We start from the raw sequence: 24,154 nt of genomic DNA on the forward strand, positions 1-24,154 counted from the left end.
ATTTTGTTTTAGCACTCTGGGGTCAATCTGAGCTGGGAATGAAGGGCTGGATGTACTTATTATTATAATATAACTTTGTTTTCGCAGCCTCTAACGACTGGGAGTAAGAGAACGTTTTGACTATTGTGATGTGGTGTTTAGTGTGAAGGAGTGTGAAAGACAGGACACTTCAGGCAGATGCAGAACAGCTGATACCTGCAACAGACGAACGAGATGTGCTGACCTGAAAGTGTTCTTCCTTACAGCTGCACTTATTGACGTATGCGTTTATGTTATGGGAACAAACTTGTCTTGCGTCATCACCCCCACCCTTAGGACAAGTTTCTTGTTTATGTGATGAGGGCGTCTCTTAATAAAAAGAGCGGAAAAGCAGGCCAGACTTTAGTGTAGCCTTGGTGTACAGCCTGGCCGCACTCCGCGCGTAAAATTTGACTTTCTGTCTCACTGGTGTTTCTTGACTCTGTTTGTCTTGTTAAAGGTTTTAAAAATGTTTGGAGGAGAAAATACCCAACATTGACTGGGGGCTCGTCCGGGATCTCAACAACACCGGAGGTGTCCGGCGGAGGTCGTCAAGTCCAGACGTAAATCCTTGGCCAAGGTCCGATCGATCGATTGATCGTGTCTGCAATTGTCGACCACCGTTGGCATCGTCTGGTTGACGAGATTTTCCCGAAGAAGACAGACAGGAAGTCGAGTCAGTGAGTAAAATTTCTTTGTAAATAGTACTGAGTGAGTGGTGATCAGATCACATAAACAGTTAAATTCCGCAAGCGATGATACAGAATCGTCTGTTAATGCAAAGCAGTTAAACTCTGTAAGGAGGGTGCGGACTCCTCTGTTTTAATACGCGTACCGGTAGGGGATAAAAGTGATCACATAAAACAGTTAAACTCCGTAAGCGATGATACAGAATCGTCTGTTAATGCAAAGCAGTTAAACTCTGTAAGGAGGATACGGACTCCTCTGTTTTAATACGTAAAGGAAATCCCGGGTAGGAATATGTGCACTGTAAAAAAGCAGTTAAATCTGGCAGGGACGGCGGAGTCCCCTAATGCAGGACATTAGTTAAATTTCACGGGAGGGCGAGCTCCCCTGACATAAGAATACGCGTACGATTATTAGGAGTGTTTCTATGTGTAAATAGTGTTTTGCGCAAGTGTAAATAACTGTGTGAAAGTGTAATACTTTGGACAACGTTAGTGACAACCGTGCGTGTGGAAGCAGCAGGCAAGTGATTCCGCTTCCTACGGGGAGGTGAAAGGAATCAACCACACGACGGCAAATTGATTGTCACGTCCAAAGAAAGTGTGAAAACTTCAGATTTAGAACACCCTAGGTGTGCCCCCGTCTGAAGTCCAAATTATTACAAGGGATAAAAAATATAATAAAAATGGGGGGTAAGACGTCTAAAAATAAGGAAAATTTATCAACTGACGACTGGAAATTTATGGAGGCAAAAAATCCAAAAGCAACAAAGAAATTGGAGACCTGGATAAATAAACATGACTTTGACGGACGACTGAACCTGATCAGCATACAAAAGCTGAAGAAGGAGTTAGAACGGGAACATAAAGGTGATGAGAAAAAGATGCAGAAAGTAGGGGCAGATTTAGTGGCATTTTGGGAGGAGGAAAGGAGCAGAGAAGCGACGATTAGAGAAAGCGAGGAAAAAGAAAGCTGTAGGTAAGGCAGAAGAAGATGTGATAATTCAGCACAGAGAGCCAGAACAGCCTCAACAACCACCGCCGGCTGGATCGTCGGTGACAAAGAGACCTTTATCTCCTCTACCAGAGGATGACGATGTACCGCCACCACAGTATGATTTGGCAGTAAAACCTAAGGTAAAAAGAGAAAAACCAGAAAAACCACAAACACGCAGTCAAGCGAAAGTGCCTACAGCCCCTGCCATGGTGGAACATAGTGATCAGGGAGGTGCCTATCCTATGATAGAAGTACCAAATCCTCGTGCAGGAACAGCAGGACAGCCACCAACCATGCTCGTTTATCGGACATGGAATGCTGATGTTATCAAAGCAGCAGTCGACATGATACCATCGCCACATGTCGATATCGAGGGCTTTATGCAGGATATAGAAAACATTAGAACATCTTACCACCTTAATGGACCTGAAGTCCAACAGGTGTGGATGAAAGCATGTGGCCCTAAATGGAGTCAGGTACGCGGAGACTGGAATCCTGCAGATCAACAAGGCGTACCACTGACACATGATGATCTAGTCTTGAAAACAAGAGTGGAAGCTACGATTACACGTGCGAAAGGAGTGTTAGGACCAAAGATAAATTATACTGAAATTACCAGGACAACTCAGAAAGAAGGAGAGCCATGGACAGAGTTTAGGTGCAGGTTTGAGAATGTATTTAGGGTCCATAGTGGCATATTGCCAGAAACACCTGTGTATGAACAACAATTGAAAAACGCTCTGATCCAACATTCCAATAAGGATATAAAAGCTTGGATACAGAAACATTGGATTGGATTGCCTACAGGCACATTGGAAGAAACACATACACACTGCTGTCATGCAGAAGAAGTCTTAAAGCAGAAAAAGACAAGAAACAGCGACAAAGGAGTGTATGTAGCACATGGAGATGATGAAATATATTACCAGCAGGGTAACTTAAGACAGCAGAAGCAGTGCAAACGCCCCAAAAAGCCATGGCAAAATAGACAAGGTGGACAGCCACAACGTCAAGGACCATGGCAACCACAACAGCAGCACAGACAGGGAGGGCCACCACGTGGTCCCCTGATTTGTTGGAACTGTGGAAGAGAGGGACATATGTATAGAAATTGTCCGAATCCACCTACTGAGGGAGCAGCAGGGAGAATTCCACAACGGAATAATCCTCCGCAGCCACAGTATCCACAATGACTAGAATCCATAATCCATGATTCCACATCAGATAGGCAGTCTGATTGTGATATGGATCTGTGTGCCTTGCTGGGAAATCCGGTACCAAAACCAGAAGTGACTTTGTTGGTAAATGGACGACCAGTGACATTCCTTGTGATACAGGAGCATGTAGAACCACATGTAATGACAACATACCTGTCCATCAATTAAGCAACGAAATCTTTAGGGTTCGCTCTGCAAATGGACAAACATCAGACGTCCCTATCACCAAACCCATAACGTTGACAGATCCACTTGGCCTGACGTGTACTATGTCAGTGTTGAGCATGCCACAATGTCCAGTTAACCTCCTAGGACGAGACGGATTGACTGCATTGGGCTTGTCCATAATTGTGGAACAAGGGAAATTACTTGTTGAACGTACAGGAGGCGTTAACATGGTAAGAGAAGAAAGCGCTGACCCCACATTCCACTATTACTATACATTTGACATTTCAGAAGAAGATGCTGCAGGATGGGGTAAAGATGTCGTCTTGCAAGCGACAGCCCTACTAAAAAATCCTGAACAACAGATGTCACCACCTGACCTGCATGTCACAATGTGGCATAAAGATCCTCCAGGTCCGGATGGTGACTATGAAACTAAATTGAAAAATGTTTCACCTGTGAAACTGACAATGACCGATTTGATTCATGATGGCAACTCAACAGCTGTCATAACAGTAACAGGCGCCACTGAAGATGTATCAAAATTGAGATTCACAGGTATGCCATTACATATGTCACTTTGTAAGCCATATTTGACAGAATGGCAAGAATTGGGACTGACAGTCATAACAGCTTTGTCAGCCTCTGATTGGAGTAGAGTTGGCCCACGAACGGAGTTCAGTCCATCAACCAAGTTGTATAAAGTGCCAATTAATGTCTCATTGGTGCTGACAGCTGGAACACACATTGATGCGTCCACTTCACAATCCTGAGTGTTTCAGTTGAGTCCTGAAGAGGATGCTCTTCTCTCTTCAGTACCGTCAGGATTGTGGACAACAGGTCCTTCAGACGTAGGACTGATTAAAAATGCACAACCTGTAGTTATAAGGCCAAAAACAGAATACAGACCATGTGTAAGACAGTATCCATTGAAACCTGATGCAATTGACGGAATCAGGCCAGTAATAGAGGATTTATTAACAGCAGGAGTAATAGTGCCATGTCCAGATTCACCATGTAACACACCCATATTTCCGGTAAAAAAGGCTCCGCCCTCAGTGGGGTGGAGAATGATTCAAGATCTGCAGGCAGTAAATGCTGCTGTGATTAAAAGAGCACCATGTGTCCCAGATCCACACACCTTGTTAAATTCGCTGAGACCAAATTCTAATAGTTTCTCAGTAATTGACATAAGTAATGCATTTTTCTCTGTGCCAGTACATCCAGATAGTCAATTCTGGTTTGCTTTTACCTTTAAAGGACAACGATATACATTCACCAGATTACCGCAGGGTTACGCAGAGAGCCCAACTATTTATTCTCAAGTCATGTCAGCATGTTTAGCCAATTTCGTTCCACCGGCAGATAGCCAACTGTTAGTGTATGTTGATGACATTTTGATTGCCTCTGACACACGAGAAAACTGCATAACTGACACAGTAGCATTATTATGTTTCTTATTTGACAATAGCCACAGAGTGAGTAGAAACAAAGTTCAGTTGTGTAGGGATAAAGTAAAATATTTAGGACATGAGTTATCAGCCACAGGGCGCACGATCCTGTCTGACAGGAAGGAAGCAATTTTGCACGCTCCAAAACCACAAACCAAAAAGCAGATGATGTCATTTCTTGGATTGACAAATTACTGCAGGGCATGGATTCCTTGCTATGCAGAGTTGACTAGTCCACTTTCTGATTTGATGTACAAAGATGATATTTCAATGTCAACCGTGTTGGAATGGAACAAAGATGCTGAGGAAGCCTTTGTAAAAGTAAAACAAACATTAGTGTCATCCACAGTTTTGGCACTACCAGATTATAGTAAACCGTTCATTCAAACAGTTGATTGTAAGAATAAGTTCATGACTAGTGTTTTGGTTCAAGTGTATGGCTCAAAATTGAGGCCAGTTGCCTACTACTCATCTAAATTCAATCAATCAATCAATCAACTTTTTTCTTGTATAGCGCCAAATCACAACAAACAGTTGCCCCAAGGCGCTCCACATTGCAAGGCAAGGCCATACAATAATTATGAAACACAGTCTACGTCTAAAGCAACATAACCAAGGGATGGTCCAGGGTCACCCGATCCAGCCCTAACTATAAGCCTTAGCGAAAAGGAAAGTTTTAAGCCTAATCTTAAAAGTAGAGAGGGTATCTGTCTCCCTGATCTGAATTGGGAGCTGGTTCCACAGGAGAGGAGCCTGAAAGCTGAAGGCTCTGCCTCCCATTCTACTCTTACAAACCCTAGGAACTACAAGTAAGCCCGCAGTCTGAGAGCGAAGCGCTCTAATGGGGTAATATGGTACTACGAGGTCCCTAAGATAAGATGGGACCTGATTATTCAAAACCTTATAAGTAAGAAGAAGAATTTTAAATTCTATTCTAGCATTAACAGGAAGCCAATGAAGGGAGGCCAACACGGGTGAGATATGCTCTCTCCTGCTAGTCCCCGTCAGTACTCTAGCTGCAGCATTCTGAACCAACTGAAGGCTTTTTAGGGAACTTTTAGGACAACCTGATAATAATGAATTACAATAGTCCAGCCTAGAGGAAATAAATGCATGAATTAGTTTTTCAGCATCACTCTGAGACAAGACCTTTCTGATTTTAGAGATATTGCGTAAAAGCAAAAAGGCAGTCCTACATATTTGTTTAATATGCGCTTTGAATGACATATCCTGATCAAAAATAACTCCAAGATTTCTCACAGTATTACTAGAGATCAGGGAAATGCCATCCAGAGTAATGATCTGGTTAGACACCATGCTTCTAAGATTTGTGGGGCAAAGTACAATAACTTCAGTTTTATCTGAGTTTAAAAGCAGGAAATTAGAGGTCATCCATGTCTTTATGTCTGTAAGACAATCCTGCAGTTTAGCTAATTGGTGCGTATCCTCTGGCTTCATGGATAGATAAAGCTGGGTATCATCTGCGTAACAATGAAAATTTAAGCAATACCGTCTAATAATACTGCCCAAGGGAAGCATGTATAAAGTGAATAAAATTGGTCCTAGCACAGAACCTTGTGGAACTCCATAATTAACTTTAGTCTGTGAAGAAGATTCCCCATTTACATGAACAAACTGTAATCTATTAGACAAATATGATTCAAACCACCGCAGCGCAATGCCTTTAATACCTATGACATGCTCTAATCTCTGTAATAAAATTTTATGGTCAACAGTATCAAAAGCAGCACTGAGGTCCAACAGAACAAGCACAGAGATAAGTCCACTGTCCGAAGCCATAAGAAGATCATTTGTAACCTTCACTAATGCTGTTTCTGTACTATGATGAATTCTAAAACCTGACTGAAACTCTTCAAATAGACCATTCCTCTGCAGGTGATCAGTTAGCTGTTTTACAACTACCCTCTCAAGAATCTTTGAGAGAAAAGGAAGGTTGGAGATTGGCCTATAATTAGCTAAGATAGCTGGGTCAAGTGATGGCTTTTTAAGTAATGGTTTAATTACTGCCACCTTAAAGGCCTGTGGTACATAACCAACTAACAAAGATAGATTGATCATATTTAAGATTGAAGCATTAAATAATGGTAGGACTTCCTTGAGCAGCCTGGCAGGAATGGGGTCTAATAAGCATGTTGATGGTTTGGATGAAGTAACTAATGAAAATAACTCAGACAGAACAATCGGAGAGAAAGAGTCTAACCAAATACCGGCATCACTGAAAGCAGCCAAAGATAACGATACATCTTTGGGATGGTTATGAGTAATTTTTTCTCTAATAGTCAAAATTTTGTTAGCAAAGAAAGTCATGAAGTCATTACTAGTTAAAGTTAATGGAATACTCAGCTCAATAGAGCTCTGACTCTTTGTCAGCCTGGCTACAGTGCTGAAAAGAAACCTGGGGTTGTTCTTATTTTCTTCAATTAGTGATGAGTAGAAAGATGTCCTAGCTTCACGAAGGGCTTTCTTATAGAGCAACAGACTCTTTTTCCAGGCTAAGTGAAGATCTTCTAAATTAGTGAGACGCCATTTCCTCTCCAACTTACGGGTTATCTGCTTTAAGCTACGAGTTTGTGAGTTATACCACGGAGTCAGACACTTCTGATTTAAAGCTCTCTTTTTCAGAGGAGCTACAGCATCCAAAGTTGTCTTCAATGAGGATGTAAAACTATTGACAAGATACTCTAACTCCCTTACAGAGTTTAGGTAGCTACTCTGCTCTGTGTTGGTATATGACATTAGAGAACATAAAGAAGGAATCATATCCTTAAACCTAGTTACAGCGCTTTCTGAAAGACTTCTAGTGTAATGAAACTTATTCCCCACTGCAGGGTAGTCCATCAGGGTAAATGTTATTAAAAAATGATCAGACAAAAGGGAGTTTTCAGGGAATACTGTTAAGTCTTCTATTTCCATACCATAAGTCAGAACAAGATCTAAAATATGATTAAAGTGGTGGGTGGACTCATTTACTTTTTGAGCAAAGCCGATAGAGTCTAATAATGGATTAAATGCAGTGTTGAGGCTGTCATTCTCAGCATCTATGTGGATGTTAAAATCGCCCACTATAATTATCTTATCTGAGCTAAGCACTAAGTCAGACAAAAGGTCTGAAAATTCACAGAGAAACTCACAGTAACGACCAGGTGGACGATAGATAATAACAAATAAAACTGGTTTTTGGGACTTCCAATTTGGATGGACAAGACTAAGAGACAAGCTTTCAAATGAATTAAAGCTCTGTCTAGGTTTTTGATTAATTAATAAGCTGGAATGGAAGATTGCTGCTAATCCTCCGCCCCGGCCCGTGCTACGAGCATTCTGACAGTTAGTGTGACTCGGGGGTGTTGACTCATTTAAACTAACATATTCATCCTGCTGTAACCAAGTTTCTGTTAGGCAGAATAAATCAATACGTTGATCAATTATTATATCATTTACCAACAGGGACTTAGAAGAAAGAGACCTAATGTTTAATAGACCACATTTAACTGTTTTAGTCTGTGGTGCAATTGAAGGTGCTATATTATTTTTTCTTTTTGAATTTTTATGCTTAAATAGATTTTTGCTAGTTATTGGTGGTCTGGGAGCAGGCACCGTCTCTACGGGGATGGGGTAATAGGGGGATGGCAGGGGGAGAGAAGCTGCAGAGAGGTGTATAAGACCACAGCTCTGCCTCCTGGTCCCAACGCTAGACAGTCACAGTTTGGAGGATCCCAAAAAATTGGCCAGATTTCTAGAAATGAGAGCTGCTCCCTCTAAAGTGGGATGGATGCCGTCTCTCCTAACAAGACCAGGTTTTCCCCAGAAGCTTTGCCAATTATCAATGAAGCCCACCTCATTTTTTGGACACCACTCAGACAGCCAGCAATTCAAGGAGAACATGCGGCTAAACATGTCACTCCCGGTCTGATTGGGGAGGGGCCCAGAGAAAACAACAGAGTCCGACATTGTTTTTGCAAAGTTACACACCGATTCAATGTTAATTTTAGTGACCTCCGATTGGCGTAACCGAGTGTCATTACTGCCGACGTGAATTACAATCTTACCAAATTTACGCTTAGCCTTAGCCAGCAATTTCAAATGTCCTTCGATGTCGCCTGCTCTGGCCCCCGGAAGACAATTGACAATGGTTGCTGGTGTCGCTAACTTCACATTTCTCAAAACAGAGTCGCCAATAAGCAGAGTCTGATCCTCGGCGAGTGTATCGTCGAGTGGGGAAAAACGGTTAGAGATGTGAACGGGTTGACGGTGTACACGGGGCTTCTGTTTAGGGCTACGCTTCCTCCTCACAGTCACCCAGTCAGCCTGCCTTCCCGACTGCACGGGGTCTGCCAGGGGGGAACTAACGGCGGCTAAGCTACCTTGGTCCGCACCGACTACAGGGGCCTGGCTAGCTGTAGAATTTTCCACAGTGCGGAGCCGAGCCTCCAATTCGCCCAGCCTGGCCTCCAAAGCTACGAATAAGCTGCACTTATTACAAGTACCGTTACTGCTAAAAGAGGCCGAGGAATAACTAAACATTTCACACCCAGAGCAGAAAAGTACGGGAGAGACAGGAGAAGCCGCCATGCTAAAACGGCTAAGAGCTAGTAGCTACGCTAAGCTAGCGGATTCCCAAACAGGGAATCCGACACTAGACAGGCTGTGGAGCAGCACAGGTAACGCACGACAACAGTGCTAAAATAAAATAAAAATCCACTAGACAGGCTGTGGAGCAGCACAGGTAACGCACAACAACAGTGCTAAAAAATAAAATAAAATAAAAATAAAAATCCACTGGACAGGCTGTGGAGCAGCACAGGCAACGCACGACAACAGTGCTAAAACAAAATAAAAATCCACTAGACAGGCTGTGGAGCAGCACAGGTAACGCACGACAACAGCGCTAAATAAAAATCCACTGGACAGGCTGTGGAGCAGCACAGGTAACGCACGACAACAGCGCCAAAAAAAAAAAAAATCAAAATCAAAATCCACTGGACAGGCTGTGGAGCAGCACAGGTAACGCACGACAACAGTGGTAAAAAATAAAATAAAAATCCACTGGACAGGCTGTGGAGCAGCACAGGTAACGCACGACAACAGTGCTAAAAAATAAAATAAAAATCCACTGGACAGGCTGTGGAGCAGCACAGGTACCGCACGACAACAGTGCTAAAAAAAAAAAAAATAAAAAAAAAAAATAAATAAATAAATAAATAAAAATCCACTGGACAGGCTGCGGAGCAGCACAGGTAACACACGACAACAGTGGTAAAAAATAAAATAAAAATCCACTAGACAGGCTGTGGAGCAGCACAGGTAACACACGACAACAGTGCTAAAAAAAATAAAATAAAAATCAAAATCCACTGGACAGGCTGTGGAGCAGCACAGGTAACGCACGACAACAGTGCCAAAAAATAAAATAAAAATCCGCTGGACAGGCTGTGGAGCAGCACAGGTAACGCACGACAACAGTGCCAAAAAACAAAACAAAAATCCACTGAACAGGCTGTGGAGCAGCGCAGGTAACACACGACAACAGTGCCAAAAAATAAAATAAAAATCCACTGGACAGGCTGTGGAGCAGCACAGGTAACACACGACAACAGTGGTAAAAAATAAAATAAAAATCCACTGGACAGGCTGTGGAACAGCACAGGTAACGCACGACAACAGTGCTAAAAAATAAAATAAAAATCCACTGAACAGGCTGTGGAGCAGCACAGGTAACGCACGACAACAGTGCTAAAAATAAAATAAAAATCCACTGGACAGGCTGTGGAGCAGCACAGGCAACGCACGACAACAGCGCTAAAATAAAATAAAAATCCACTGAACAGGCTGTGGAGCAGCACAGGTAACACACGACAACAGTGCTAAAAAATAAAATAAAAATCCACTGAACAGGCTGTGGATGCAGCCTCTATGGCTGTTCAAAGTAGCAGTAATGTTGTTCTATTCCATCAGCTGACATTGAAAGTTCCACATGCAGTCTCTGCACTTCTGTTGCAGACAAACATGAGCCTTTTGTCCCCAGCAAGACATCTTTCGTGCATGTCCTTGCTATTATCACAGCCACACCTTACGATAGAGCGATGTACAACATTGAATCCCTCCACATTGATACCTTTACCTGAGGATGGTGAGCCGCACAATTGTCTTGATGTAGCAACAGTTTGTACAAAAGCACGCCCAGACCTCCGGGACACACCCATCCCAAACAGTACAATCGTGTATGTGGATGGTTCTTCCACCAAAAATGCTTATGGACAAACGCAATCTGGATATGCTGTCGTCACAAATTCAGAAGTATTAGATTCTGCTTCATTGCCATCGTCATTTTCAGCACAAGCAGCTGAATTAGTTGCTTTAACTGCAGCTTGCTATCTGTTTCAAGGTACGGCCGTATCAATTTATACGGACAGCCAGTACGCTTTCAGCACAGTGCATGTGTTTGCAAAACTGTGGGAGGAGCGTGGAATGGTGACATCGTCTGGAAAGCCAGTGACTCATGCCACTCTCCTAACTGCCCTACTGCAAGCTGTGAAGTTGCCTCAACAAATTGCTATATGCAAATGTGCGGCTCACACCAATGGCTCTGACAGTGTTTCAAAAGGAAATGATTTTGCTGACAGAGCAGCAAAAGAGGCAGCAGCAGCTTCTTCTATTTTTGTTGTACAGGAAACTACTCCAGATTTGCATTTAGGTCATACACTGCTTGCTGACATGCAACAGCAGGCAACAGACAGAGAAAAACAAATGTGGATAGCTAAAGGAGCTACGTATGCAAATGACTTGTACGTATGACCACAAAAGAAACCCATATTGCCAAAAAATATGTTTAAATGGGCAGCTATTATGAGCCATGGCGTGACGCATGTCTCATCAGGGGGTATGATATCGCAATTGCAATCTATTTTTTGTCTTTATGGGTTCGATGCATATGCAAAACAGCATTGTAGAGCATGCATGATATGTGCAAAACACAACTCACAAAGCAATTTGAGACCCCAAAGAGGTAAATTTCCAACACCACAATATCCCTTTCAAGTGATTCATATGGATTATATACAGCTGAGTAAACATGAAGGGAAGGAATTTTGTTTAGTCATAATTGATGCCTTCTCAAAATGGGTAGAATTGTTCCCTACAAAACATGCAGATTCACTTACAGTGGCTAAAGCATTATGCAAAGACATCATCCCACGATTTGGAATACCAGAAACAGTCTATTCAGATAATGGAGCGCATTTTGTTAATACAATAGTGCAATACGTAGGAGAAGCACTACAGGTTGTTCTGGATTAGTGGCCGGATTAGTGGAAAGGATGAATGGAACAGTAAAAAACAGACTTAGAAAGACAATGGAGGAAACAGGCAGACCATGGACGCATTGTGTAGATTTGGTAAAAATGTATATAAACATAACTAGTACCATGGGGTTGACACCGTATGAAACATTGTTTGGCAGAAAATATCGATTGCCATATTATGGACAAATTTGGGATGTACCTGAGGAAGCCAATTTGGCGGATTACATGAGAAAAATGTTAGAAGGACAACGAGGGAGAGTTCCAAACACTGATGATCCCATTTCTCCACAGGAGGACCCTAAAGTGGTACCTGGAGACTGGGTGTTGATAAGAAGCATCAAGAGAAAACACTGGCATTCCCCTAAATGGGAAGGGCCCTATCAAGTACTACTCACAACACCCACAGCTTTGAAAATTGGGGAAAGAAGTACATGGATTCATTTAACTCACTGTAAGAAAGTCATTTCTGCAGACACAGACAAACAGTAAGAACAGTAGGACAAGACTAGTAATAGTGTGTGAGCTTGGTGTTAAGATCCAGGTTAGACACGAAAGCTAGCAGAAGACATTAAGAAGCCACTGTTCTGAACATAGGTGTGCTGTAGTGTGCAGAAATGGCAAAAGAAAAAAATAAAAAGAACGAGGGTTTCTGGACCCCACGGACAGTCCTTGTTATGCTACTTTTCTTTTTTGAATTGGGATTATTATTAAAAGCCATGAGCACGGGACATGATAATAAGGATCACATCCACAGATTGCAGAGACCAAAAGAAGTAACGAAGACCCCAGTCCGATAATAAATGCCACAGTACATAGCTGTAATGGGAATAATGCGTACCGATTTGGTGTACAAGCCTGCATTCCTAGAAATACATCTGTGATCATCTCTGTACCATATAGTGGTCTTACCCATGGAATGCCGGATGGTGACAGAGGGACTAATTACGGAAATAGTTTCTCATGGTATATGACCAACGATCAACAAGATAGGAGATGGGAAACGTTGGTAGCCGATGAATGGAGTAGATGGACACCAAGATGGGCACAAACCGAGTGGGCTAAGTACCAGAGTCAAATTCTCAAAATGTATCAAACAGATGATAAGCTGTCTATAGTGGTGAATACCACAGAAAAAGGAACCATATTCCCACCTGATATAGAGGGAGACTGTTGGTTGTTTGGGTATACAAACAAGGAAAAGATCCGTATTTCCATTTCTTCCTCTGTGAAACAGATAGAGTACAGCAACCAATATTGACCGAATTAAGTACGTCAAAGGGGGTGTCCATACAAGCAAAGGGGGTGCCCATACAAGCAAAGGGGGTGCCCATACAAGCAAAGGGGGTGTCTGTACAAGGCACAAAAGACATGAAGGCAGATGACTGGTTCCTAGTAACTACAGGAATTAGTGGACAAAATAACAATTGGCTTTTAATGGCAGAACAAGCAGGACTAGCAGCAAAGAAGGACTGTGTTGTATGTATGGGACCCAGACCTATATTACAGGTAATACCGGCAGCATTACCCAAAGACTGTCTACTGACTGCTATGACACAGACATACATTGCGGCAAACAACAATTGTTCTAAGTGGGACAAGATCTATCCAGTGACCAAATTGACTAAGATTAAACCTTTATTCTCAAGCAAAGTTGGGCATGCTAACCATACATGTGTACACTTGACAGGGACAAGTAAGACTTTGGGTAGCTTAAACCACACCGCCTGGTGTAAGAATGTGGTCCATAGTACTCCCACATTCAAACCTGTCGGGAGGAGTGACGTATGGTGGTGGTGTGGGGATAACAGAATCTTTGACAGACTGCCACGGAATGTGTCAGGTTATTGTGCATTAATATCATTATTGTTACCAGTTGAAGCCATACCCATGACCCCTGAAGACGTTACGACATATGCAGCCTCTCTTATTCCTGAAGATTGGCAGAAAGGCATAGCCAGACATAGAGTGAAAAGAGATTGGAAAGGAGTGGGAAATCCAACATATATTGACGCAATAGGAGTCCCCAGGAGAGTGCCTGACGAGTATAAACTGGTTAATCAAATAGCAGCTGGATTCGAATCTTCCATCTGTTGGTGGTGCTCAATTAATAAAAACGTGGACAGAATAAACTACATCCACTACAATGTACAGAAATTAGGAAATTGGACTGAGGAAGGATTTAAGGCTGTCCATTCACAGTTAGAAGCCACGTCCCTTATGGCCTTCCAGAATCGTATTGCTCTGGATATGTTGTTGGCAGAGAAAGGAGGTGTTTGTGCCATGTTCGGAGAACAATGCTGCACATTCATTCCCAACAACACGGCTGCAGACGGCAGTCTCACTCAAGCCATTGACGGGCTGAGGACGTTGAACAGGAAGATGAAAGAGCACAGTGGAGTAAACACCGAAGGCTGGGATTGGTGGCTGGAAGGGATGGGAAATTGGAGGTCTTTGATTTCTTCACTATTAGTGTCTATAGCAGTATTTGCTGCAATTCTAACATTGTGTGGATGTTGTTGTATTCCATGTCTCCGAGGCCTTGTAAATAGAATAACCACAGCAATAAGTCCAGGACCAGGAGGGGGTCCGGCATCATATCCACTTCTGGGGACAGACGACAACGAGGAGGACGATGGCTCTCCTGACCTGTACCCAGACCAATGGAAGTATGATGACCCAGACACCGATGATGGTGACAATGACGACATCACCTCTGGGGTGTAAGCCTAGAGAGAGAACATACCATGATGAACCTCTTAGTGAAAATCTCAAAAAGAAGTGCTAAGCTGAGTGATGCCTACTGTATGTTTAACAGGCGATAAACAGGAGGGGAATGTTAAGGATTTTGTATATATGTTATCACTGTTAAACATTTGTACATTTGTCTTCTTTCTCATGAGAACGGTGTTGTGCTGTTTTGCACTTCACCCTGAGAATGTACGTGTTATTCAACCTTGTTTTAGCTTTGTCTTCTTTCTCATGAGAACGGTGTTGTGCTGTTTTGCACTTCACCCTGAGAATGTACGTGTTATTCAACCTTGTTTTAGCTTTGTCTTCTTTCTCATGAGAAGGGAGATGTGCTGTTTTGCACCTGTCTTAATGCAATCCTGAGAATTCAATTTTGTTTTAGCACTCTGGGGTCAATCTGAGCTGGGAATGAAGGACTGGATGTACTTATTATTATTATAATATAACTTTGTTTTCGCAGCCTCTAACGACTGGGAGTAAGAGAACGTTTTGACTATTGTGATGTGGTGTTTAGTGTGAAGGAGTGTGAAAGACAGGACACTTCAGGCAGATGCAGAACAGCTGATACCTGCAACAGACGAACGAGATGTGCTGACCTGAAAGTGTTCTTCCTTACAGCTGCACTTATTGACGTATGCGTTTATGTTATGGGAAGAAACTTGTCTTGCGTCATCACCCCCACCCTTAGGACAAGATTCTTGTTTATGTGATGAGGGCGTCTCTTAATAAAAAGAGCGGAAAAGCAGGCCAGACTTTAGTGTAGCCTTGGTGTACAGCCTGGCCGCACTCCGCGCGTAAAATTTGACTTTCTGTCTCACTGGTGTTTCTTGACTCTGTTTGTCTTGTTAAAGGTTTTAAAAATGTTTGGAGGAGAAAATACCCAACAAATATACATTAGGGCTTGGCAGCTCAGAGCTTCCGTACGTAAGAAAGAGAGTGACGTCCAGCACGTCAGACTGGGCTTTCCGCCGGAACAATCCCAACGAATTGAGATGCCTGCAGTGTTGACATACTAATATTAATATTATCCTCATTTTGAAGAAATATCAGTATTTCCCAGTGTCTCAGACCGAGAAGGTGGTAAGAGCAGATTAATTGCGACAGCGCCATCATGCCCGCTGATCATTGAGGAAGCGCGCATACGGGGAAGCTGGAGACACCTGATCTCGTAATTACGAGATCTTTTCTCGTAATTATGAGAAAAGATCTCATAATCAGTGGTCTATTTTTTTTTTTTTTTTTATCCAGTGAATGCAATATGCTTCCGTAATATCTAACCTTGGCAGTAACTAAGTTTTACAGACCTATGAGACAGCGGTCTCACCATAGGTTGCTTAAACTAAATTCATCAAAACATATGAACTTATTTTCTTGAAATTCTCCAATATTCTTAACATTTTAGTCCTGTCTCAGCTCAGACAGTGCCATATGGTAGAGGTGCAATGTATTTTCATTGTGAGAAGCCCTGCTTGCGTCAACTCTATTCTCAGCTAAGAGATCAACATTTGAAGACCTAATCCTGCTGAAGGTTCCATTTCCATACCACTGCACAATGACAGTATCATTGGTTGACCTGAGCAGTGTGGTTTTTCTGTAGTGAGCAGGAACATCATTCCTGGTGATAGATATATCTGTTTCAGAAATAGATCTAAACTCTCATGACATACACCATGTTTTCAAAAATACCTCTACAGCACCACGGTGAAGGTCTTTGTAAAAAAAAAATAAATAAATAAAATAAATAATAATAATCGCAAAAAATACAGGAGATGCAGAAATCTAAATACAATCTCATTAATTGACATATATTTGGCAATAGAAAGATATGTTTTTCATTGATCTAGGATAAAAAATTTTTGAGATTATTATTATCATTATTTTTTACACAAGGCAGTATTTTTCCCCACACATTCAACTTCTGATATTCCTAGCTGTCTATTTTGTGACATAAGAACGCTGTATTTACCAATAGATAAAAATAGATAATTAACAATAGATAACAACGGATAATTTTGTGTATTAACATATTACATTCACAATGTTTGTGTGAAATATCAAAATTTACCATGAATAATTTGGAGTAGACAAGTATTAGAAGTTCCACTTTTGGCTCCAATGTCTAAATTTTGTTGTGATTTTCAACTTTGCTCGTTTGTCATTTGGCAATGATTTTCTTAGACAAATTGTAATAGAATACCTAAAAACTGGAGTTTTGAAATTTCAAATATGGTTTGTGAGTTCCATGCAAACTTTTTGGGTGCCTATATAAATAGAAAATGTATAACAGGGCAAAACAGGTGGCACTGTCTGAAATTTTCAACTAAAAAAAAAACAAAAAAAAAACAAACAAAAAAAAAAACAGCAATTTCATGCGATTTTCACCATATATCAGTACTTTTTGTAATAACATTTTCATGACTACAGAAAGGTTATAGCTCAAAAGCCAACTATTTTCTGCTAATAATGCCACAAAAATGAAACATCTAAAAAATTGGTTTCCTGAGATTTTTTTCACGCCCATGTCAGTAAAATGCAACTCAATGCTTGAAACTTGTCATATGTAGGTGACAGGTGTTAACCTGGGTATAGCAGATACATGGCTACTTTGAGAGTGGGGGTGGCCTGTTTTCTCTCTGGGTGGTTGCCAAGCAGGACGCAGGGCGGTTCCTGTGGTGGATGTGGAGACACGCAGCACCAATGTATGCTCCCAGACATGTTGGCTCTACCATAAGTGTCAAACTGATTCCAGAAAGGGACAAGAGGGTGTAGGTTTTCTTTGTAACCACCCACTGCACCAGGTGATTTCACTGATTAACTGATTCCATCTGCTCAAAGCGATGTCAGTTTGACACGTTTATCTACAGCAAACAACCTTCCTGTTGGTCAAAACCTTTTTTCTAGTCATCTACAGTGGGGTAAAAAGTATTTAGTCAGTCCGTGATTGTGCAAGTTCTCCTACTTAGAAAGATGAGAGAGGTCTGTAATTTTCAACATAGGTACACTTCAACTATGAGACACAAAATGAGAAAAAAAAAAAATCCAGGAAATCACACTGTAGGATTTTTAAAGAATTTATTTCTAAATTATGGTGGAAAATAATTATTTGGTCACCCACAAACAAGCAAGATTTCTGGCTCTCACAGACCTGTAACTTCTTTAAGAAGTTCTTCTGTCCTCCACCTGTTACCTGTATTAATGGAATCTGATAGAACTCATTATCTGTATAAAAGACACCTGTCCACAGCCTCAAACAGTCAGACTCCAAACTCAACCATGGCCAAGACCAAAGAGCTGTCGAAGGACACAGGAAGAAAATTGTAGACCTACACCAGGCTGGGGAGAGTGAATCTACAATAGTCAAGCAGGTTGGTGTGAATAAATCAACTGTGGGAGCAATTGTAAGGCATACAAGACCATTGATAATCTCCCTCGATCTGGGGCACCACGCAAGATGTCATCCCGTGGGGTCAAAATGATCATGAGAACTAGAGCCCAACCTATATGGATTTTTTTAGGATAATGCCGATAACGATATTTGGATGAAAAAAAAAATGCCGATAATCAATAAATTGGCTGATTTGCTGATAACCGATAAATCAGCCGATATTATTATTTTTTTTTAAATGAATAAAATGTTCTTGTTTGGACCCTTAACAAAAAAGGTATGAGCTAAAAGCTATGTCCTCATATTGATTAACTTTATAACAGAGAAGAATTTTCAAGAATTAAACCTTTGTAAAATTAGCAAATACATATCCTTAAAAAGACTTGTGAAATACATCTGATCTTACTACATAAACTGAGTTAATCAAACTGAGTTGAACAGAAACGGGAGAAATGGGGGGTGAATGTAATTGCAAAGTTATTACAAACAACATCCTTACAAACTTACTTGTATGCTTTTGTTAGCCGATGTGACAGTGAACTACGGGGGCCGGTGATGAACACATTTAAGCAGAGGTGTAAGCAGCTCTCAGTTGAATGTGACGGTGAACTACAGGGGCCGGTGATGAACACATTTAAGCAGGGGTCTAAGCAGCTCTCAGTTGAATGAAGTCAGAGCTCCATCTACTGGACAAATGGTGCAAGGACATTTTACATTGCCGACACAAAAATTATTTCAGTAACTGTTATGTTTATGAGAAATTATCAGCGTTTTATTGGCAAAATTTCGGCCAATAGTGAGTACTATAAAAAGGGCTTATATCAGCCGATAATATCGGCTGGCTGATATATTGGTCGGGCTCTAATGAGAACGGTGAACAAAAATCCCAGAACTACACGGAGGGACCTGATGAATGATCTGCAGAGAGCTGGGACCAAAGTAACAAAGGCTACACACTACGCAGAGAGGGACTCAAATCCTGCAGTGCCAAGTGTGTCCCCGTGCTTAAGCCAGTACGTGTCCAGGCCCATCTGAAGTTTGCCAAAGACCATATGGATGATCCAGAAGAGGATTGGGAGAATATCATGTGGTTCTATGAAACCAAAATGGAACTTTTGGTAAAAACTCAACTCGTCGTGTTTGGAGGAAGAAGAATGGTGAGTTGCATTCCAAGAACACCATATCTACTGTGAAGCATGGGGGTGGAAACATCATGCTTTGGGGCTGGTTTTCTGCAAAGGGGACAGGACGACTGATCCGTGTTAAGGGAAGAATGAACGTAACCAGTGAGAGCATTGAAGATGCAATGTGGCTGGGTCTTATAGCATGACGATGATCCCAAACACACCACTCGGGCAACAAAGGAGTGGCTCCGTAAAAAGCATTTCAAGGTCCTGGAATGGCCGAGCCAGTCTCCAGACCTCAACCCCATAGAAAATGTGTTGAGGGAGTTGAAAGTCCATGTTGCCCAGCGACAGCCCCAAAACATCACTGCTCTAGAGGAGATCTGCATGGAGGAATGGGCCAAAATACCAGCTACAGTGTATGCAAACCTGGTGAAGACTTACAGGAAACGTTTGACCTCTGTCATTGCCAACAAAGATTATGTTACAAAGTATTGAGTAGAACTTTTTTATTGACCAAATACTTATTTTCCACCATAATTTACAAATAAATTCTTTAAAAATCCTACAATGTGATTTCCTGGATTTTTTTTTTCCCTCATTTTGTCTCTCACAGTTGAAGTGTACCTATGTTGAAAATTACAGACCTCTCTCATCTTTCTAAGTAGTAGAACTTGCACAATCAGGGACTGACTAAATACTTTTTACCCCACTGTACGAGTAAGTCACTTCATCCGTGTTGACTGGATACAACTTTAAAGGTATATTATTGAACTGTAACAGATTTTTTTCTCCCTCTGTCATTTCATGACTGCAAAACTGACTGATATTAATCATAAAATATGCAATAATTAATAGTGGTTGCAAGTCTGTTGTGATAACTTGCTTTGAGTAAGTTTCTGGCCTAATGTGATCTATCACACAACACCACTGTCATACAAAAAGGCCAATCAAACATATAGGGCAATATCCAATACATCATCTTAAAAAAAAAAAAAAAGAGCCCATCATGTAATGCTCAGTCAGCAACTACTGCCTCACAGATGCACAGACATTTACTAAACCTATCCACCAAATTAAACACGCTTCCTGTCAGCACTGTGTTCAAGACTTATCTCTGAGTGCAACTCTGTCTTCTCTGGAATTTTCTCAAGTTGGGCTTTGAGGAGAGATTTACACAGCAACACAAATCCAATCACAGTCCTGTGTCAAGGGTTACACTTCCTAGAAATATCAAAGCAGTGCCACCCAGAGCTAAAAACCCATAAACGCTCAGTCTGGCAGGAAATCAAGCAAACATACTGCAGTATGAGAGGATTAACAAGAAAAATATAGACATGTAGAGTGTTTGTACCCTATGAACAGAATGATCCCCATTTTGACAGACAAGCTATTTTTTTCTATTTAGTGAGATGGTAGCCTTGTTTAAGATCTCTGGACTGTTTCACTTGATCTGCAGGGCACATGTACGTCTTCACCAGCTGGTGTGTTGATGGGAGCTCAGAGGAAAACATAACCATGACTACTTCTCCCAAATGGCCACAGCTCAAAAACAACTTTCAGTTTTACTGTACACCAGAGGTCTCAACCTCAAATTACTTGAGGAACTCTAGGGTGGGGTCGTCCCAAGAGGTCCACTTCAACATCATAATCAAAGAAAGAGAAAGGGAGAGGAAAATTAAAATAAAGTATGAGGAAAAACACAAGGCCCGGTGCCTGAATTTCCTTCAGAAAAGCACAATAGTGGTAATACGGTAAGTCCTTCCAGTCGATATGATTAATTAATTGACTTCACCCCAACTAACAAAGTAGTTAAAACTGCTCAAGTTTAGTGTTCCAGCTTGAAAACAGCAAGGTGTACAAGGATGAGACACAGTGAGGGATTCATTAGCAGAAGTTGGCCACACAGCTTTTCCTGCAGCAACGACGAATGCCAAAGGTGTTTTCGAGGGAGCATACTCGTATATGAGGTTTCGGTGTGTTTTAAAACAGAAAGAATGAATGTTGTACCTAACAGTAATATTGTTTTGTTATTCCTACCAATAATCTAGGCTACGACTGTTTTACCTTTGCATGTTATTAAAATGCTCCTGCAAATAAATTTCTAATGGCACCCCCAGAAACCCACTTTTTACATTATGACTGTTTCTAGAGGTGCATGAATGTCCAGAAATATACTTGAAACCAGTCTGAATGTGAAACATCGAATTATAGGTAATAGGTAATAGGCTTTATTGTCATTGTACAAGTAATACAACGAAATTACCAGAGACTCATCACAGTGGCATATCAACACACACACACACACACCCATCGCAGACACACACACACGATGACACTCACTCACACACACACAATAATAACAGTCGCAATAAATAATACAGCCTTAAATATCAATACATGATTAAACATAGTAAAACTAATAGGTTAAAAAAAAAAACATTATTGCACAGTCCCTGCTCTGTATTGTCCCAATGTTGTCAGTGTAATTGTAATTTATTTAAATGTTGTATGGCTCTAGGGTAAAAACTATTCAAAAGTCTATTCATATGTGTTTTTATGGCTCTGTACCGCCTGCCTGAGGGCATAAGGTTAAATATTTTTTGTCCAGGATGTGAAGAGTCTTTTAAAATGTTTTTGGCTCTGGAAAGGTATCGAGCACCTGCGACTTCTTCCAGGGAGGGAAGAGAACAGCCAATAATCTTCTGTGCTGTTTCCACCATCCTTTGTAGAGTCCTTCTTTCTGCTGCTGTACAAGCTGCATACTAGACTGTGACTCTGTAGGTCAACATGTTCTCGATGACAGCATGGTAGAAGGACTTCTACCACGCCATATGAATGACTGAAATAATTTTTATTCGGCGCGTACACACATACTTAAAAGAATCTTTCATGAAACAAAAGAAAACAAAAACTCAAACAATTTCCTAGTTTTGTGCAGCCAAAAGAATATAGCTGAAGCAAAAGCTTCTAAACGCCCACCCCAATTATGACCTAAACTAATGGCTTTAATCCAGAAAGGAGACAAAGAAACCTGAAATCTGCACATTTAATTTCACCAGTATTCATTTTCTACACCTGCTTACTCCAATCACTCACCTGAGGCAGGGTACATCCTGGACAGGATGCCAGTGTGTCGTAGGGCTACATAGAGCCACAGTATCACATACACCTTGGGCCAATTTAAAGTTCTCAATTCATCTAATATGCGTATCTTTGGAAGTGGGAGGAAGCCAGAGCACCCAGAGGGAACCCCTGCAAACATGGGGAGAACATGCAAAATCTACACAGAACGGACCGGGCGGGAAGTGACCCCATGACCTTCTTGCTGTGAAACAACCGTGCTAACCACTAAGCTGTTGTGCCATATCACCAGTGTTGTCTGAGGGAATCTGAAACTCATTGTGTTTTTTTTATTAAACTTTATTGAAGAGTTGTGGGAAATTTCTGAAATATTTAAAGACACACTCAACAGAGTCTGTCTTCTGAAGGTTTGAGCACATCAGAAAGTCTCAGTCTGACTCTGAAAGTTCATAAACTATAGGTTTGGGATAATTTATTGTCATTGATAATTACATTATTTTAAAGTGGCCAGTTTTCCTCTTTATGCTCGTTCCTACAGACGTGCAAGATGACTGAAATAGCCTAACTTGAGTCATACCATTTTCATCTGGAAGAAAGTAACCTATCTATGTAGGCTGAGAAGTTGTGTTAGCCAACAAGTTAAGTTCCAGACAATAATATTCACACTGACATAATTTTCAGTAATGTTCAGAATTCTGGTGTGAGCAGTGATTAAACCTGGAATATCAGCAATCTTCAATAGATAAAATATAGTCTTAAATTTAATATATATAAACTACATCATATTTAGAACCCATTAAAAATTTGGGGGGAATTTTTAATTTGTGGGAACATACATAATCTGAGGGAAATCCACAGCGTATTTCGCCCCAGCAAACGTTAAAACCCGCAGACGAATTCAAGCCGGAAGTGCGTCTGCACTTGCGCAGACGCACTTAGCTCAGATAATAAGAGACTCAGATAATAACGTAACTGTACACCGTCAGACACCAGTCACCAGGCAACTCACCTGTCCAAAAGCAGCGCTGCAAAATCCTTGTGATTTCGATCGCCAGTCTTCTGTCGCAGTTGCTCTCAACGATCTCTTTGGTTCCCAATGTTCACCGTCGTTGATCTTCTCTTTTTCTCTCGCTCCAAATGACGTCTTTTCTTCGCACTTTCTGTGTACATCTCCGGTCTTCCTCGCTTTCTTCCACTTCTACTGTTTCTCTCCTCCATCTTGCCTTCTTCAGTTTTAAATTTCTATCCCAGCATGCATCGCAGCTAGCAGTGACCCCCCCCCCCCCACACACACACACACGTGACCTATGACATCACCTCGATGGCGTCCTGGCTTTCAAATTTTTGGCATGTGCCAATAATTCAGAATTTGGTTCGATACGGACGAATTTTAATCACGTTCAGACTAATATTCTGGGAATCCTTTATATTCACACTAACAAACAAAATGACTTTGGTCTCCATCAAAATTCTAAATAATCTCAATTTAAATATGCTTCCTGGCACTCCAGCTTTAAAGGATGCTTGTCCCACATAAAAATAAACCTTTACTGCTCAATACACAGTCATATGACTTGGTCATACTTAATAAATACTGCAAGCTGTGATTTTCTATCTTGCTGGCTGTATTTGGCCCTTGGGGCTGCAGTTTTAGACCACTTCTGTAAACACTGAGAAGCCAAGTACCCTGCCACATCACACCATCATGACCAGTGAGGATTACGGACACGGTCTCCACAGCTGGTTACCTCCTCCTCCTGGTGTCCAGCCAGATGTGATATAATCAGTGGGTATGTGACAGCGTGTACAGAAGAGCAAGTCTAAATGGTCCTGTCAGATTACACATTCATCAGTTTGACTCCTTCAGCAGTCATAAGAAAGAGCTGACTTTTGAGGAAAAGGTCCTGAGAAGAATTACGCCAAGTTATGTGCGGTGGTAGAGACCGTGTGGAACAGCTGT

At 41.4% G+C, this 24,154-nt stretch overlaps 1 protein-coding gene across 1 annotated transcript in view; it reads right to left on the reverse strand.

The window, feature by feature from the left end:
- slain2 (SLAIN motif family, member 2) overlaps positions 1 to 24,154 on the reverse strand; it is a 66,203-nt gene that overhangs the window by 41,366 nt on the left and 683 nt on the right.

Source organism: Thalassophryne amazonica, chromosome 10 (assembly GCF_902500255.1).
Source record: "Thalassophryne amazonica chromosome 10, fThaAma1.1, whole genome shotgun sequence".
Classification (NCBI taxonomy): domain Eukaryota; kingdom Metazoa; phylum Chordata; class Actinopteri; order Batrachoidiformes; family Batrachoididae; genus Thalassophryne; species Thalassophryne amazonica.